This window comes from Schistocerca piceifrons, chromosome X (genome assembly GCF_021461385.2).
Source record: "Schistocerca piceifrons isolate TAMUIC-IGC-003096 chromosome X, iqSchPice1.1, whole genome shotgun sequence".
NCBI lineage: Eukaryota > Metazoa > Arthropoda > Insecta > Orthoptera > Acrididae > Schistocerca > Schistocerca piceifrons.
The window spans coordinates 866,358,192-866,375,813 of NC_060149.1; the positions used below are offsets into that span (position 1 = coordinate 866,358,192).

Below are 17,622 nucleotides of genomic sequence, written 5' to 3' on the forward strand. Positions count from 1 at the left end.
ATGAAATTTGAGCTATATAAGCTTGACAGGAAAGGATTTGTATGCCCCTTGAATTAGTCAGCATCTCACACAAAACTGAAACATTGTCCCGAAGTACAAAGAATTTATAACAACATTATTTGGAATAAGTTTTAAAGGATTGTGGAGTTCTTTGTTATATGTGTCACAGTGAAACACACAAATCTGGAGAATGTTGACTTCCACTGGTGAATGTCAACATTCACATAGTCGCTTAGTGTATGTCCGAAATATTTGCTAAATACCCTTATTTCTGACTTACACCAGTAAATGTTGACATTCACCGTGCACTAATGGTGAATGTTGGACATGTGACATTTTATAGTGACTGAATGACTGAGAAGAAAATATAAATCTCCAACAAGGGTGACATAACTGTTTCACCTCTCTTTCTGAAAGGAATGATCAAGAACTTAAAATACACAGTACATTCTACATGAGAAAAGAAAATAATAGTTATAAAAATTACTTACTTATGTGATTCAAATCTTATTTATTGCAACAACTTAAACTATTATGACACTTTGAATTGCAAAAGAGTCCCTTGCTTTTTACAAGTGGAACACTTCCTTTTGCAATGACAGAAGCAGCTGCAGCTAATTCGATAAGCAAGGGAAAGGCTATACATGCTCTTGGCAACATTTCTTGAAAAGAAATCTCATCTATGGAAAGTAACTTTTCTTTAGAAATTATGAACTGATTATGTGTGTAAAGCTGCTTGAGGGTACCATTTTTATTTGCCAGTTTATAGAAGTTGGGGTCTTCTATACCAACAACAACCACTAACACATTTCGGCTATCCGTATGACCACGGTCGACATCAGGGACTTGTTACGAACCTCACAAAAACAGTTTCCTCCTGCTCAAATTGATGATAATGTATGAATACATCTTTGTTGCTTGCAGTAGAAGATTTTCTTTCACAGCCACTCTTTTTGTAGAAATCAACTGGTGTTTTTCAGACAGAACTTGATGTGAAGACTTTGTAGGTTGTAGGTCCTCTTCAATATTTTTCTTTGGAATATGGTTTTCAGTATGACATCACCTCAAATTTTTTAATAAATATTAACAGTTTCTTCATGCTGTTCTTTGGTTTCAGAAGTATTGGCAATTTCTTTGAGTTGTTCTTCACTTTCAATATTTGTGATTTGTTCGCCAGACAAAAAAGACAATGCTATGCCTTGTTTTGCTTTAACGCAAAACATGGCTTCATAAGGACTATGGCATATTCCTTCATGGTATGTAGTGTTCTTGGCAAATTGAACAAAGGATGAACCATCTGACCATTTATTTGTATCGTTATCATTCATCCATGCAGTTAGCATATTGTGTATATCCCGATTGGCCTTTTCAACTGAGCCTGTGTGACTGTGACGAGGCTTTCCATAAACTGTTTTAACATCTTTCCACATTGAGAATATTTTGGATAAGACTATTACTAAATTCTGTACCATTATCTGATTGCAATATTGCTGGTGCACCAAATGTTAAAAATATTGAAGGAACATGATGCACTACTTCTTCAGCTCTTTTAGTTTTCATAGGTCATAGCTGGACAAACTTAGTTACATGATATTGATACACCATTATGAACTTACATCTGCAGTCAAACAGAGATGGCAAATATATCAGATCAACTTGACATCTTGAGTTTAATTCAGAACTAACCATTGGTTTCACAACAATACCTTTCTTAGGCGCACTGTGTTTCATTTGACACTGTTTGCATAAATTTAAATACAACTTCAGATGTAATATTTTTGTATTTAACTTTCAACTCTTTAAGCATACGTGTTTTTCCTCCATGGCCTATTCTGATGCGAGTTTCACATAGTATACTGTACAATTTTTCATTGTTAACACAATACTGTATGTTCGTTTGCCCTGGTTTTAATGGTACAATTAACTTCTCTTCTTCATTAATTTTTAAAACATCAAAACTTTTAATTGTCTGTAATTCAAAGGTGTGTTGCATTTAATTTTAGCAGAAACCACTTCATATTGTCTTCTCATTTACGCGCAATTAATGCATTTCACTTTTCATGAAAAAGATCATGATTTACTGCAGTATCCATTTAGTATAAATTAGAGTATCAGAAAAAAAATAAGAAAATGTTGCTTGTGTTATCAAAACTTGCATAAAACTGAAAGCTGATTGATTCCGAGCAGAACAAAGGATTTGGCAGGAGAGAGCCAGTCACTTGTTTTTTGACTCTTCTGTTTTGGACCTCCACCAGAGCATATCTGTGATTGTTGACACATACTGGAGAGGGTCCAAATGTACAACAATGTAATGAAATATTTGATCTTTCACCGATGTATTTGGTATCTGTTGACATTCACCGGTGAAAGTCTACATTCTCCAATTTCAGTCATTCACGGTAACACATATAATCAGGCGACATTTTGCAAACTTTAATTTTACCACTGTAGGCAATAATTATTGTTGTTACACATAAATAACAATATTGGCTGGGATCCAGAGATAGGAATATGGGATGGGGACAGCAACTAGGTCATGCGTAATGTCAGTTAGGTCATTCGAAGAGGGAGGGGTCCAGACCCCCTTCATATCTCCTTTGGCTACTGCCTTTCTGAAGCCATGAGGCATGGCCACACACAAAATGGTGCACCACATTTGTACCACCCCTGGGCTGCCTGTTTTGTTCCACACCTGTAGGATCATGCTGGAACAGTTGCACGAGACCAGAGCTACTTTCGAAGAGATGCTTCAGGATGGAGTCAATCACTGTTCAGGCAGTCCTTGGTCCTCATGACTGCATCTAACATGCAATAAGGATGGTTCATGGTATCTTACAGCAATTATGTGGTAAATGCCTGAACAATCCTAGATAGATACCCAGTACAAAACATCCAAGGTTTCACCAGTGCTCTGGCAGGTGTAACCATTTTTAATGTGTTAGATTGCCAAAAGTATATAATCAGATTCCAAATGGTTCAAATGGCTCTGAGCACTATAGGACTTGACTGCTGAGGTCATCAGTCCCCTAGAACTTAGAACTAATTAAACCTAACTAACCTAAGGACATCACACACATCCATGCCCGAGGCAGGATTCGGTCGTGCGGTTCCAGACTGTAGCGCCTAGAACCGCTCGGCCACCCCGGCCAGCTAATCAGATTCCAGTGGCAACCAATGACTGAAGCAAAATGCAAGGCCCCTTAGAACCCAACTAAAAAGCAGTGTCACATCTGGGCTGTGTTTTCAGGTCCAGAAGGCAAACCAAAAACTCATACTTAAAACTGCAATGATAGTGCCATTTGGACTGTCACTTACTTCAATGACATACTAGTATTTTCTAAAAATATCCAATTACATGAGCATCATTTAAGGGCAGTGTGACAGAGGTTAACTGACTGTGGAATTATGCTCAATGAGGACAAGTGTAGTAACATTCCTTGGCTATAAAGTGTTGGCACATGGCATCACACCCTTACCTGGGAAATTAGATATTTGTATGTGCCTTTCCATAGCTGCAGAATGATCAAAAACTGAAGAATTTCCTCAGCTTGGTTAATTTTTACTGATGCCACCTCTCAGGAACCCCTGCAACATGAAAGCCTCTTTCAAGGCCTTTCAAGGAAGCCTCACCAATTCTGTGGCAATCAATCACCTGGCTCCTGGAGTGCACTTAGCTTTTATTGTTAATGGCAGCCAATACACTATTTGTGCAGTAATACACCAAAAAGTTAATGGACATTTCCAATCTCTAATGTGTTTGGATGAGATGAAGTTTTTGGAAAAAGAAAGTCAGAGCACTTATGATAGGGAGCTTTTAGCAATCTGAGACAGCATCCAACACTTCCACCCACTTGTCAGGGTCTGACTAGTTACCATTTGCACTGACTACAAACCTATCATGTCAGCATTCCAAATGTGCTCTCCACACCATTTCAAACACATCATATATGTCTGTGGTGGATGTCTTTTCACATCATGAATGCCAATTGACAAAGTAGTTGCCTATGATGTTATCAGCATCACCAGCCTATTGCCTGTTTTGAACTACAATAACCTTGCCACTCCTCAGTATTTGAATCAACAACATCAACTGTTATTGAATGACTCCTCCATCAGCCTACACATCCAGCTGTTGGATGCAACCATCAGCATGGAAAGTATATGGTGAGATGTATCTAGAAACAAACCAAGGCCTTACATTATGTCTCAGTTTTGACAGATGGCTTTCAACAGTGTCCACAACCTGACACAACCTGGTTCCAATGCTACTGTCAAACAGATGCTTGATTCATTTGTGTGGTCTTCCATCAGGAAAAAATAAGTGCACCTGGGCTTGTTAATGCATCAGTGCCAAAGCAGCAAAATCAGAAGTCATCAGAAAATGTCCCTCATCTGCTTGCATATGAAGATCGGGCATGTTCACATTGACCTAGCCAGCCCTCTTCCCTCATCTGAAGGCTACCTGTATATATTAACAGTGGTGGACACATGCATGCTGTGGGCAGAGGTTGTTGCAATTAAGGACATACCTGCTGAGATGATCGCCATTACATTAATTGAGAACTGGTTCTGAAGACTGGTGTCATCATCCATATTTTCCATGAAATATTTGACCTCACTCTGTTACAAGAATGTAGTACTAGATACCTGACTAGGTCAACCAAAAGAGCAAAATCAATTGGATTGGTGGGGTTATTATAGAATATCAGTGTTGGTGGGTCAAGTTCTCTTAAACATGTCCATATTCTTACCAATGTGAAATGTTTCTGACTGCATAATGAGGAGGAAAAGTGAAAGAATGGTACATGTGTTTACCTTCATACGCCATACAACATTGTAGACTTTTCAGAATGGCTTTTTCAATGTTCAGTGAGTGGATTAGTGAACAAAAAGTTTATCTAATTTAAATCTAATTTGTCACCATCATTGGCAAAGGACTATGTGTATGCTAGGTATGAAGGGGATATCTAGCAACTATCCAGTATCTAGCCTGTCTGACCTTAATTTTACTACCTGTATGATATTGAATAATAGGTCAATATCTGGTGGATACCAGATTTTTCAATAAATTATGGAGAATTCTTAAAACTAACTTTATGCAATTCACACATAAGGTACTTTGAACACAGAACCATAATATCTTCAAATCAAAACACTAATACTAGTACTGAACTGGAGGCAACTCATGGAGAATATTTATTAGCGATTTTAACAAAAATAAGTTAAACACAGTTTCTCTACATTAAGGGACAAGCAATTTCACTTCATAATTTATACAATACTGCAAGGTGCTGAAAGCTGAAATGTACAAAAGGTTGCTAGAATTTAAGTTTTGTGTAACATTAGCTGACCAACTTATAAGAGTCACTGCTACAACTGATTTTAAGTATCTTCAAATAATAAGTCAATCTTGCTTGCAATTAAATTTTTTTTTTCTTTTACTCTTACACTAACTATTGTCATTTTCATTGGACACCTGGTTAAAGCAAGCCCCGAATATGTCCTGTCAGCTTTGTGAATCATAATTTATTCAGTCTCATCCCCTTTACTTGTTTTAGCAAGCACTGGAGATAAATTGCTACTGGTGGAAGATTCTTCACAGAATTTTGATAGGATCTTGTGTGTAACTCATTAGCTTCAGCAACCCCCAGATAGTCCTGTCTTGAATTTTGGGTTTAGAATGGCTTCAGTCAAGAAATGTGGAACTTCATTTAAGGTAGTGAAACAACATTCTAATTTAGCTTTCAGCAAGAATCTCCATAAATGAGGGGTTCTCCAGCTGCATTAGTCATATCTAAATAGTTATTTAATGCTGCAAATTGTAGATTTACTTTGGACATACAGAAGAGACTGGGACTTACTTTTTGCTATTCTTCAGAGGCTTCAAAGCTTTACACACTGATGAGACATCAAATCATTAAGTATATTGTGATCAGCCATGAGTAGTGACAGCCATTTTTATTTCAACAGATGCATTATCATATAAATGGTATATCACTCCCCACTGTGTTGATATCTTGCATCAACTGATGCTGTGGTAAAGTTAGCTCAAGGAAAACCTGTCGGCAATTCAAAAGAAGCTAAGCTTTAACAACTGAAGTGCATTATGAAACCTCTACCAGCAGCAACATTCCTGCTACTTCAGCCTAGACCAATAATGACTCAGTTACAGCTCTGAATGGCTGATTATGATTCTGCTAAATCAGACACCTTTCACCACGTTAGCACCACTTTCAAAAATGAGTAAATGTATTTCACTGGTAATGTCCCAGTGATAGTATTAAGTTCCCTTGCTGCATTTTCTCTAGCCCAAGAATCTAGAAAAGGCTTCATAGGAACAACTGTATGTTCTAACTGCAGTTCAGGAGACAACTAATGAAATGTGAAGATCAGGCAGTTGTCATTACTATGCAAACAGGTGCACATAAAAGTTACAAAAACCATGAAAGCACCTGAAATATTTGTTTTGATTTTTCATAAATTCTGTTGTAGACCACATTTTACCCTGCTATAAAATACCATGGCCTACATACAGTTTCCCAAAAAACTGTCCCTGACACCTACAAGTCTTTAAATCCACTCCTTTGTATGATAGACGATGGAACATTGTTTTGACATGTAAACATCACCAAAAAAATCATTGTCTAGTGCAGTCATTACTGCTACTAAATAATTTCCTTTTAAATGATTGTGGCATTGTAAGTTGCATTTCTGTCAATGTTTTATATTAAATTGTACCACAGACTTCTAAAGACAGTGTAGGCATGGCAGCAGCTATAGCTTTATGCACTGCTTGGAATGTATGTGGATGTTTCTTTCTCAGATGATTTTTCATACCTGAGGTACCTGTTAGATTAAAAAAAAAATTGGAACCTAATTGGAACCTAATTGGAACCTAATTGAAATGTATTTAAGTATTTCTTACTAGTCCGAATGTTTTTTATAACTATGATTGACAGATACCTATTTATCAAATACTTGGTTTAACTAAAATTATTTGGGATGTGTGGGTGTTTCTAAAGGTCACATACTTTAACTTGGGCCCCCCTCTGATTGTCAACATTCTGTAGTGACAGCAAATCAGCCAACTATCACCACTCATTGCTAACCCTGGCTGCATAACACTATTGTGCACTGCAGTAAGAAGTAGCCACTGTGAATCTAGTGTTGATTCTTGGGCAGAGTAGCAATTGTTGATATTATTTACAGATTTGAGCAAAGAAGCTGTACCTAGCCTTTCTGATGACTCCTCATCAACTTTCATGTAGCTTCTATGATGCATTGATCCATTACATGTTTGTTCTTTCATAAGCTGTAAGCTGGATGCTATGGGAGGAGGAGGTGAAGCTTGTCTTAGCAACCAATGTGCTACAAGCTGATCACAAGCCTTCGCTCCCAGCATCCTCCATACAACAGCCCAGTTGATGTGTGATATGTACTTAACAATGCTAATCACAATATACATGGACAAACACCTTACTAATCAGTTTAGTAAAACAATTCAAAACAAAAGAACAAAAACAATCTAATGTTTTGGTACATATGTACTTCTTTCCTTCTCTGCCATGAGAAATTTGAACTCAGCAACAACAAGTAAATGGCAAACTTATCATTTGGGAATGTTTTGATGTAAACAGTGATGATAATATTTTTCGTAATTTATCTTGCAATTAAAAAGTTAGTATCAGTAAGAACCTCAAACAACAACAAATGAATGTGACTGATTTTTTTGTAAATACAGTCAATAACTACATCATAGTCAAATCACTCACTTGCTTCACTCAGGAAGGATTTTGCTGATTTCAGGCATCACCATTCATGATATCTGTCGGGTACACATTATGACATGTTCATTGACAATGTTCAGTTGAATATCCAGCCATCAGAATCCAGCTATCTGGCTTAGAGGATGGCTAGATATCCAGTATACAGCCCAACAGCTATCCTTCTGTGCCAGCTCATACTCATGTAAGTGGAATACACTGAGGTGACAAAAGCCATGGGACAGCAATATGCCAGCTCGTGGTTGTGCGGTAGCGTTCTCGCTTCCCTTGCCCGGGTTCCTGGGTTCGATTCCCGGCGGGGTTGGGGATTTTCTCTCCCTCATGATGACTGGGTGTTGTGTGATGTCCTTAGGTTAGTTAGGTTTAAGTAGTTCTAAGTTCTAGGGGACTGATGACCATAGATGTTAAGTCCCATAGTGCTCAGAGCCATTTTTGATAGCAATATGCAAATATGGAGGTGGTGGTAGTATTGCATAAACAGGGTTTAAAATGGAAGTGCATTGGCAGACCTGTCATTTGTACTCAACTGATTCATATGAAAAGGTTTCTGAAATTATTATGGTCATATGATGGGAATTGACAGAGTTGAAATGCGGAATGGTAGTTGGAGCTAGATGCATGGGACATTCCATTTCAGAAATCATTAAAGAATTCAATATTCTGAGCTCCAGTGTCTCAAGAGTGTGCTGAGAATACCAAATTTTTAGGTGTTACCTCTCACCCAGGACAACGCTATGTTCAATGGCCTTCATTAAAGACAGAGAGCAGAGACGTTTGCATAGAGCTGTCAGGGCTACCAGACAAGCAACACTGCATGAAATTACAGCATAAATCAATGTGGGGCATCCAATGGGTGTCTTTGCTAGGACAGTGTGCAAAATCTGGTGTTAATGGACTACGGCAGTGGACGACTTATGTGAGTACCTTTGCTAACAGCGTGACATTGCCTGCAGTACCTCTCCTGAGCTTGTGACCATATTGGTTGGACCCTTGATGACTGGATAACTGTAGCCTAGTCATAAGAGTCCCAATCTCAGTTGGTAAGAACTGATTGTAGGGTTTGAGTGCACTGCAGACCCCATAAAGCCATGGACTCGAGTTATCAATAAGGAACTGTGGAAGTTGGTGGTGGCTCCATAATGGTGTGCATAGAATGGACTGGTTTCTCTGGTCCAGCTGAACTGATTATTTACTCTAAATAGTTGTGTTCAGCTACTTGGGGACCATTTGAAGCCATTCATGGATTTCACGTTCCTAAGCAATGATGCGCCATGTCAACGGGCCACAACTGCTTGTGATTAGTTCAACAACATTCTGGATAGATCAAGATAATGGTTTGCCCACTAAGATCACCCTACATGAATCCCATCAAACATTTATGGGACATAATCAACAGGTCAGTTTGTGCACAACATCCTGCACTGTCAGCTTTTTTGCAATTATGGATGGCTATAGATGCAGCATGGCTCAGTATTTCTGTAGGGGACTTCCAATGACTTGTCGAGTCCACATCACGTCGACTTGCTGCACTATTATGGGCAAAAGGAGGTCCATCAGATATCCCACGACTTTTGTCACCTCACTGTAGTGCAGAACACTGTCACAGAGCGTGCAGGAAGCATAGAATGGGCTGCTCCAATGACTCGGGTGCTTACTTGTTGGCAATGATAGTTGACACCAGTGTAGGAACTGCTGGACTGTACCTAACTTTAACCAGCCCCTCACCTCAAGCTGTGCTCTGTTTTCCACTTGCTAGTGAGAGATGTTCACATTGGCTGAGTTTGTCTGAACACCAAGATGAAGCACAGACGTAAACACACTCTACTGCCCTACTGACTGACTTCCAAGTCAAGTTTTGCTCCCTCTTCCATGGTTCAGCTTCCTTCTTATTTTCAAGCCACAATTGGCTTTTACAGTTGACATTCATGCCAACAGTGTTGGTTCATGGCATTGTCACACCATATATGGATACTAAAGTGGTGACGACAATCTTATGCATGTGATGCACTTTTTTTTTTTTGTAATGTAAAATTGTGTCCACCATGGTCCCACTGCAGCTGCAGCAGGAACTCTTCAAGCAGAACACAGAATGGCCCCATACACACTTTGTGCTGACAGTGTGCCAGGCATTGGAAGAGAGGCTTTCTCTTCCTCTGCCCCCACCACCCCTGATGCCAATCAACTGTTTTGACAAGGCTATGGAAAGGTGGGAGAATTACTTGTGCTGGTTCTTGCTGCACTGGCAGGTAAAGTGTATCATTGATCCTCTTGATAAGGCTGCTGTGTTTTTGTCCAGTAATGCAATTTCATATGAAATCATACATAATTTAAAGCCCTCTACTGAGCCTGAGAAATTTAACTTTGATGAATTTGTCAGATTCTTGCACAATACGTTGGTCATGAAATCCATGTGTTGGCAGCACGGTTTTCAGTTTAACCAACTCCATAAGCACCCTGGACAGTTGTATGGGGCATGGACTGTGGTGTCACCGCCAGACGCCACACTCGCTAGGTGGTAGCCTTAAATCGGCCGTGGTCCGTTAGTATACGTCGGATCCGCATGTCGCCACTACCAGTGATTGCAGACCGAGCGCCACCACAAGGCAGGTATAGTCTAGAGAGACTCCCTAGCACTCACCCTAGTTGTACAGCTGACTTTGCTAGCAATGGCTCACTGTCTACAGACGCTCTCATTTGCAGAGACGATAGTAACTGAATGTGGCGCCTTGCTAGTTCGTAGCGAATGATGAAGCTGAAGGCTATGCTAAACTATGATACTTAACTAGTTTGATACTTAACTTTAATCCATTAATGATTAACGTCGCTCTTGATGGTACATGATTCACAATATTGTTCAGGATAGAAACTAGCTACGTCCGCTTTCTAAATTCTAATTCCTTGTCATGTTCCAGACCTCACGTCAGTACAGTTCTTCCCTCCTCACACCAACCTGCGTGAGCTAAAACGTGTACATTTCGGCCTCCTCTAACACTCATGTAAGAGACCATAGAAGTCAGTGGTCCATGTAGTGTTGGCAGAAGAGCCAACACTGTGTTACTAGTTTCACTGACCCCAATATTCTACATCAATGCAGTCCGCCCTCGGTAGTTGAGTAGTCAGCATGACAGAATGTCAATCCTAAGGGCCTGGGTTCGATTCCCGGCTGGGTCAGATATTTTCTCGGCTTAGGGTCTGGGTGTTGTGCATTGATGGGGATGAATTGATGATGAGTAGGACAACACAAGTTGTCAAAGTGGCATCAAATCGAAAGACTTGCACACGGCGAACGGTCTACGCGATGGGAGGCCCTAGTCACACAACCTCAATGCAGACTTGCTAATCATGTATGTGACTGAGCAATTAACACCCAAACTGGAGGTCCAAACTGTGGCACTGGCCTTGTCTGACCCTTCTTTTGTGGCGGTGTTCGTAGCGAGAAACACTTGGCTGTGGAAATGGCTTACGAAGTCACCGCCACACTTTTAATAGCGGGCCGACCGGTCCGCTAGAACAGTAAACAGAAAGATGTAACCCCAAACACTCTGATTAAATAAAAGTCGGTACTTATCTTTATTTAATGAAGATACAGGAACACTGTAATGAGCTCAGTGTCTACAGAAATCTGTCTAGTTCGAGTCGGAGCGGCTAGGTCAGCGTCGGCTGACGACAAACAACAACTCTGCTGCGATGAACACACAACTGACTAGCAAGTACACAATTCGGTGGCGAGTATACAACTGAGCGGCGAATACAGAACTGTCCTAGCACTCGCGACTCCAGCGCTTAAGAACCCAGAAGCCAGCGGTGGCGCGCGCAGACTTGCAGCGATTTCCTGTATCGCTGGCGCTGCTTATGCAGACGGCGTCCAAACTTTGATGCTGCCAACCTTTCGGCAGCGGGCTCGGGTGGCATTACTGGCTAGGACATAACACCTTCTTTTGCCAAAATTGCTAAGTTTGCAGAATTACATGAATTACAGTAGTGGCAAGTCAAAGGTGGCAAAGTTAGATGTGTTTGGCTAACAGTCCCTGATGCCCCTTGGGGTGACCCCAGTAGCCTTGCCTTGAGATAATGTGTGTCAATGCCACTGATGATTCGAGTGCAATGACATCATGACACTGCACGTCTTCATCTATGTCGGGCTTGGTGGGTATATATCGATCAAAGCATATTAATACCAGCTTGTAACTTTTTTAGGTTCTTTGTGTTGCTCTCCTTCTGAACCTGTTTCTGCTCAATGGGTAAGCCAATGGTCCTGCACTGATTGGGCAATCCTGTTAAACATGTGCCAAATGACACATACAGATGCAGTGTGTGGGGTCTGCCACAAAATATTTCAATTTGTAAAAGTGTGTGACAGTCAGTGAGCTGTGTGATGGTCATCAGAGGCCCCAGTGTTTTTTCTGTCATTGTAGCATGTCCCCAGTGCCCTGTAAGCATCACCCCTACATCATCTGTTGTTGTTGTTGTTGTTGTTGGTGGTGGTGGTGGTGGTGGTGGTGGTGGTGGTGGTGGTGTTGGCCAATTGAGTTCTGATATACAGGGGAGTGATGATCAGCCTAAGTAACTTAGACACATAGGTGCTTTAGTTGCCTATGTTGCAATGGCGACTACTTCAACTTATGTTTTGTAGTGAACAGTGTATTCTCTGAGGGGAGAATTCTCTGTCTGTACACAATATGATAATGTGGAACAGGAACTTGTTAGTGGTAAATTCACCATTTGAGCAAAATATTTGTGGGTTAGCTGAAAAAGCACATTCAGTGTCTCAGACAGAGCATCTATCATTTGTGGCATTAAAGAATTTAATCACATAATTACTGAGGAAGACAACTCACCTGTGCAACTGGTGGGCAGTCAAATCTGTTAGTTTTGAGCGAGGGCTGAATGAGGAAATGAGGTACTTGTGTTCAGTGATGAGTAATAACTTCGTTTCATACAAGAAAATGTTAAAGTTATGTCATTCATTACCAGTCCACTACCCAGCATGCTAATGAGAGATGCATAATCATGGTTGCTGGCAGTTCCCAGTCCAGAGTTCGATCACAATGAATGTACCTTGCATACAATACCTTGTAGCAGACATTGCTTTATTTTCTTTTGGTGATGCAGTACATCATGGCTGTCAACACACTTTCTTGGAAAATAGTTTCAGCTGTCTATATGGTTTGGCTCGCGTATGTATGCCACACCAAATCAGCCCTAGAAGGAACATTTTGCTGCTATGGTATTGGCTCAGTGTTGTTCAAGGGATCCCCATTCTGGCCACAAAGAAGACAACAGTCAAGTGGTCTTCCCTGCGGTGTTGCACCCATGGCTGCTCCAGTTGCAAAATGCACTTCACTGGGGTATGTTTTGCTGAAGGCTTTGGTTTGGTGTCATGTCTACTGGCCAGTGACTGATCACTGTATCTGAGACCTTGTGTAGGCCTGTGTAGTCTGCACAGAATCAGGCTGCACCACCATGTCAGTTTTCCCTTTGATCAGTTCCAGAGAACCCTTGGGACATGCGCACATGGATTTTGCAGGAATCTTTGTGAGTAACATTTGGTTCTTGGTGATCAATGCATTGTCAGATTTTCTGTATATTGTCAAACAGTGCATCAACAGTGGCTAGAAACATCATGGGGAACAGTTGGTCATTTTTGCTATCAAGGGCTCCCTTCAGACTTTCATCTCTGATTAGAGTTAGCAGTTTGTGTCATGGGAGTTTTCAGATTTCTGCATACACAATGATAATCAGCTAGTCACTACCAAATCCATTTCACACAGCTTCTAACTCAGGTGGAGTGATTCATGCAAATGTTAAAGCTCAAATGAAAAAGTCTGTCCTTGTCCTGTGACAACACACTGACACAATCTGATTTGCTTGCCACATCCCGTGTGACACTAGTTAATGAGTGTAACCAGCACCAGCTGATGTTCTTTTTTTGGCATTTGTTAATAATAATTTTAATAATAATAATAATTTTATTGTCATTCGGCCATTACAGCAATAGACAACGTCATATACATACTAAAATACAATTAATAGTTTGAAAGAAACAACAGGTTTCTTGTTAACATTATAGGGCAAATAGTAAATATCTGGTAAATGGAATACATCTGTCTCATTGTGGCATGAGTCACATTTGCAAGTGCAAAACACTGTGTTCTCATTTTCTCATGGAGTGTCCTTGTTATTTGTTTTCAGCCCTCTTAATTAACACATCAACAGAGTCTGACCACTTATTTGTTGTACAGACAAAGGTTTTCATATCGCATCATATCCTGTGAACCATGGATGTAGGGCAAGAGGCAGATTCTACATTCCTAGAATTCTGGTAATTGTTTGTTAACAGTCTGAAATGGTGATCTGCAGCAGAGGTCTGAGTATACAAAATAGCTTCCCAGATATGTGAGTGGCTTTAACACTTCTTAAGTAATAGAACCCAGTATTTTGTCTTCAATGATGAGTATTCATCAGAGACATGGGTATTGTCAGGTTTGCCATAGTATCTTGTTCTCTGCATTAATAAATGATCTGACAGACAGGATGAGCATCAGCATCAGTGTGCAGCTATTTGCTGATGATGCTGTTGCATACAGGGAAGTGTCATCTTTGAGTGACTTTATCCTTCTGAATGATGATAAAATTTCTATTTGGTGTGATTAATAGTGCCAACAGCCTTTTCATGATGGTAACACCAACTCCCGTCAGATCACTGAAGTTAAGCAGTCAGGCTTGGCTAGCACTTAGATGGGTCACCATCTGGGTCTGTTTAGTGCTGCGGGCAAGCAGGGTGTACTCAACCCTTGCGAGACCAATTGAGGAGATATTTGGTTGAGAAGTAGCAACACTGGTCATGAAAACTGACAATGGCTGGGAGACTGATTTGCTGAGTCATCTGCCTAATTGCCATCCATTGGCCATCACAGGTCCAGGCATCCTTCCATCCCATCAGAAAGGCATTGTGGTCCTCACACTGGCAAACCTAGAACACACTAAGGCATTTGTTAATGATAATAATAATAATTTTAATAATAATAATAATAATAATTTTATTGTCATTCGGCCATTACAGCAATAGACAACGTCATATACATACTAAAATACAATTAATAGTTTGAAAGAAACAACAGGTTTCTTGTTAACATTATAGTATTATATTACAGTTGATAAATTCTCTTATGTCATAGAATGGGTGGAGGACTAGCCAGTCATGAATTGTTTGTTTGAATAATTGTTCAGGTAATTCTTGAACAGATTGAGGAAGTTTATTAAATAATTTGTACCCCATGATTTCGTAGCTGTTGAGTGACTTTGACAACCTGTGATAAGGAATATAGAGGCACCTATTCCTTCTTGTATTGTGGCTGTGTACATTTTCTCTGGTTTTTGTTTCTGGTAATTTCTTCTTCGTATAAATTAGAACATAGTATATGTACAAGTTTATAACGGTCATGATTTTCTGTTCACAGAACAATGGTTTACAGTGTGCCTTATATGCAGAACCAGTAATTATCCTAATAGCTTTTTTTTTGCAGTATTAATATGTCATGTACACAGCTAGAGTTCCCCCACAAAATAATTCCATATGTTATTATACTCTGAAAGAATGAAAAATAGGATATTCTAACATATTTTTCAGGAACACAATCCATAAGTCGCCTTAACAGGTAAATAACTGTAGACAATTTACCACTAATATATTGTACATGTTGACCCCAAGATAATTTATCATCAATGTATACCCCCAAAAATTTGACATAACTTGGATCGTCTGACAGAAGCTTGTCTCTAAGACTACAGACCATCTGCTGTGTTTTGTTCTCATTCATCAGGAATCCATTTGCCTTGAACCAATAGGATGCTTGGTCAATTGTCTTTGCTGCACAAGTTTTAAGGCTATTGAAATCCTCACTAGCATGAAGAAATGTTGTATCATCTGCATACAACACAGTGGTGGACTAGATAAATGACGGCAGATCATTTATCATTATCAGGAACAAAAAGGGGCCCAGCACAGATCCCTGCGGAACACCTACCTTGACTTGCTCTATACTCGACATTTCTCTCCCTACACAAACAACTTGCTTACGATTCTGAAGATATGATTTTATTAATTTAAGGCTGTTATGTCTAATGTCATAGAATTCCAGTTTTTCTAGGAGTGGCTTATGCTTTACACAGTCAAAAGCTTTGCTTAGATCACAAAATGTGAGTTGAGCATAGCCCTTATCCTCAAACACTTGATGTAAGTATTTGACTACAAAGTCTATAGCATCCACAGTAGACAACTTTTTCCTAAAACCATACTGAGATTCACTAATTATTCCTAATTTTTCAAAATAGACAGATAGCTGTTGGTAAATTACACATTCCAGTATTTTAGAAAAAGCTGGGACTATGGAGATTGGTCTGTAACTGCAAGGTGAGTCCATATCTCCCTTTTTATATATTGGAATTACCCTAGCCACTTTGAGTTCTTCGGGAAAATATCCTTCAGATATGCATTTATTTATACAGAATGTTAAGGGGTACACAATATAGTCTATTACTTTCTTTAGTAAATTACAGGATATGTTGTATATATCTACACTGTCTGAAGATTTCATCCGTTTTACAATGCTTAGGACATGACTAGGTGAGACCTCGGAGAACATAAACGTATCTGTGTCTGTTGGTTCCATACCACTAGTCGCTAAATAGTTTCGATAAACACATGCAGGAGATAAATATTGGTTTGGTGCAAAATAGCACAGGCCTCTGTGAAACCACAGCCAACATGGAAATGCCAAGCTTAAAAGACAACAGGCAGAAACCAAGGTCCCCAACTCCACATGGCCATATTGAACTAAAACACCAGAAAGATGTCATGGTGACCAGAGTGACTCAAGAGGTGGCTGTTTGCTTTAACCTTTGTATCTGTCAGCCACCCAGTTTATGGAAACTCAGATGAAGCAGCAACTTTGAGAGTTCATAGCTGAAGTTAATGATGCAAACCCATTACCCCAAAGATGTTGGAATGTATTCAGAATAGAACACTGGGTGGGCCTTCAAATTAATTGGATAAATGTAACAACTGCCAGCAAGGATACACCAGCCATACTCATTCTTCCAGGAATTCATGTAAGCAAATAGATAAGCCCTAAGTCAGAAATTGTATCCAGCCTCAAAAGATGTGTCTGGAATCACAGCACTACAGCCACTTCACCAGACAAGAAGGTAACTAATAGTGGAAAAATGACCAGGATGGGTGATGATCCCATTCAACTGGATGCGAACACCTGTGGCCCTCTCATTCTCAACAACAATGGTGCCATCTCCTGCCTGTTCTGATGGTTACATCCTAAGTGCTGCTGCCACTTCTGTCCAACCATAGCTGCTGCGCCCGACTGCCCTGCATTGATGGCTCCATCTGCCATACTGCCAATCACACCCTCTCGCAGTCATCATTGCTGAAATTGATCTGCTGCTGTTAGGTGTGCACCTCCACCAGAACAAGAACATCTCAGAAGTGAAAAAAAAGGACAGACGGACCCCAGGAATTCAAAGGAAGCTGGGTCAATAAACTGAAATGAGAATCCCTGAAAGGAAGACAGTTCTCTAAATTTTCGTAATAGTGTACCACAAAGTATATATTGTAGCAGTAGAACTGTCCTGCAGTTAGCCACAAATGACAGTATTCGTTTCATGTAAGGACTATAACAACAAGGTAAGAGAAATTAGTGCTCATATTGAGGCATATAGACAACGGTTTTTTCCTCACTCCATTTGCAAGTGTAATAGGAAAGGAAGAGACTAGTAACGGTACATGGTATTCTCCACCATATATCATATGGTGGCTTGCAGATTA

General features: G+C 40.0%; 1 protein-coding gene across 1 annotated transcript in view; it reads left to right on the forward strand.

Annotated features, from left to right (window-relative positions):
* Positions 1-17,622, forward strand: part of LOC124721662 (probable medium-chain specific acyl-CoA dehydrogenase, mitochondrial) — a 181,092-nt gene that overhangs the window by 136,372 nt on the left and 27,098 nt on the right. The window lies entirely within an intron of this gene.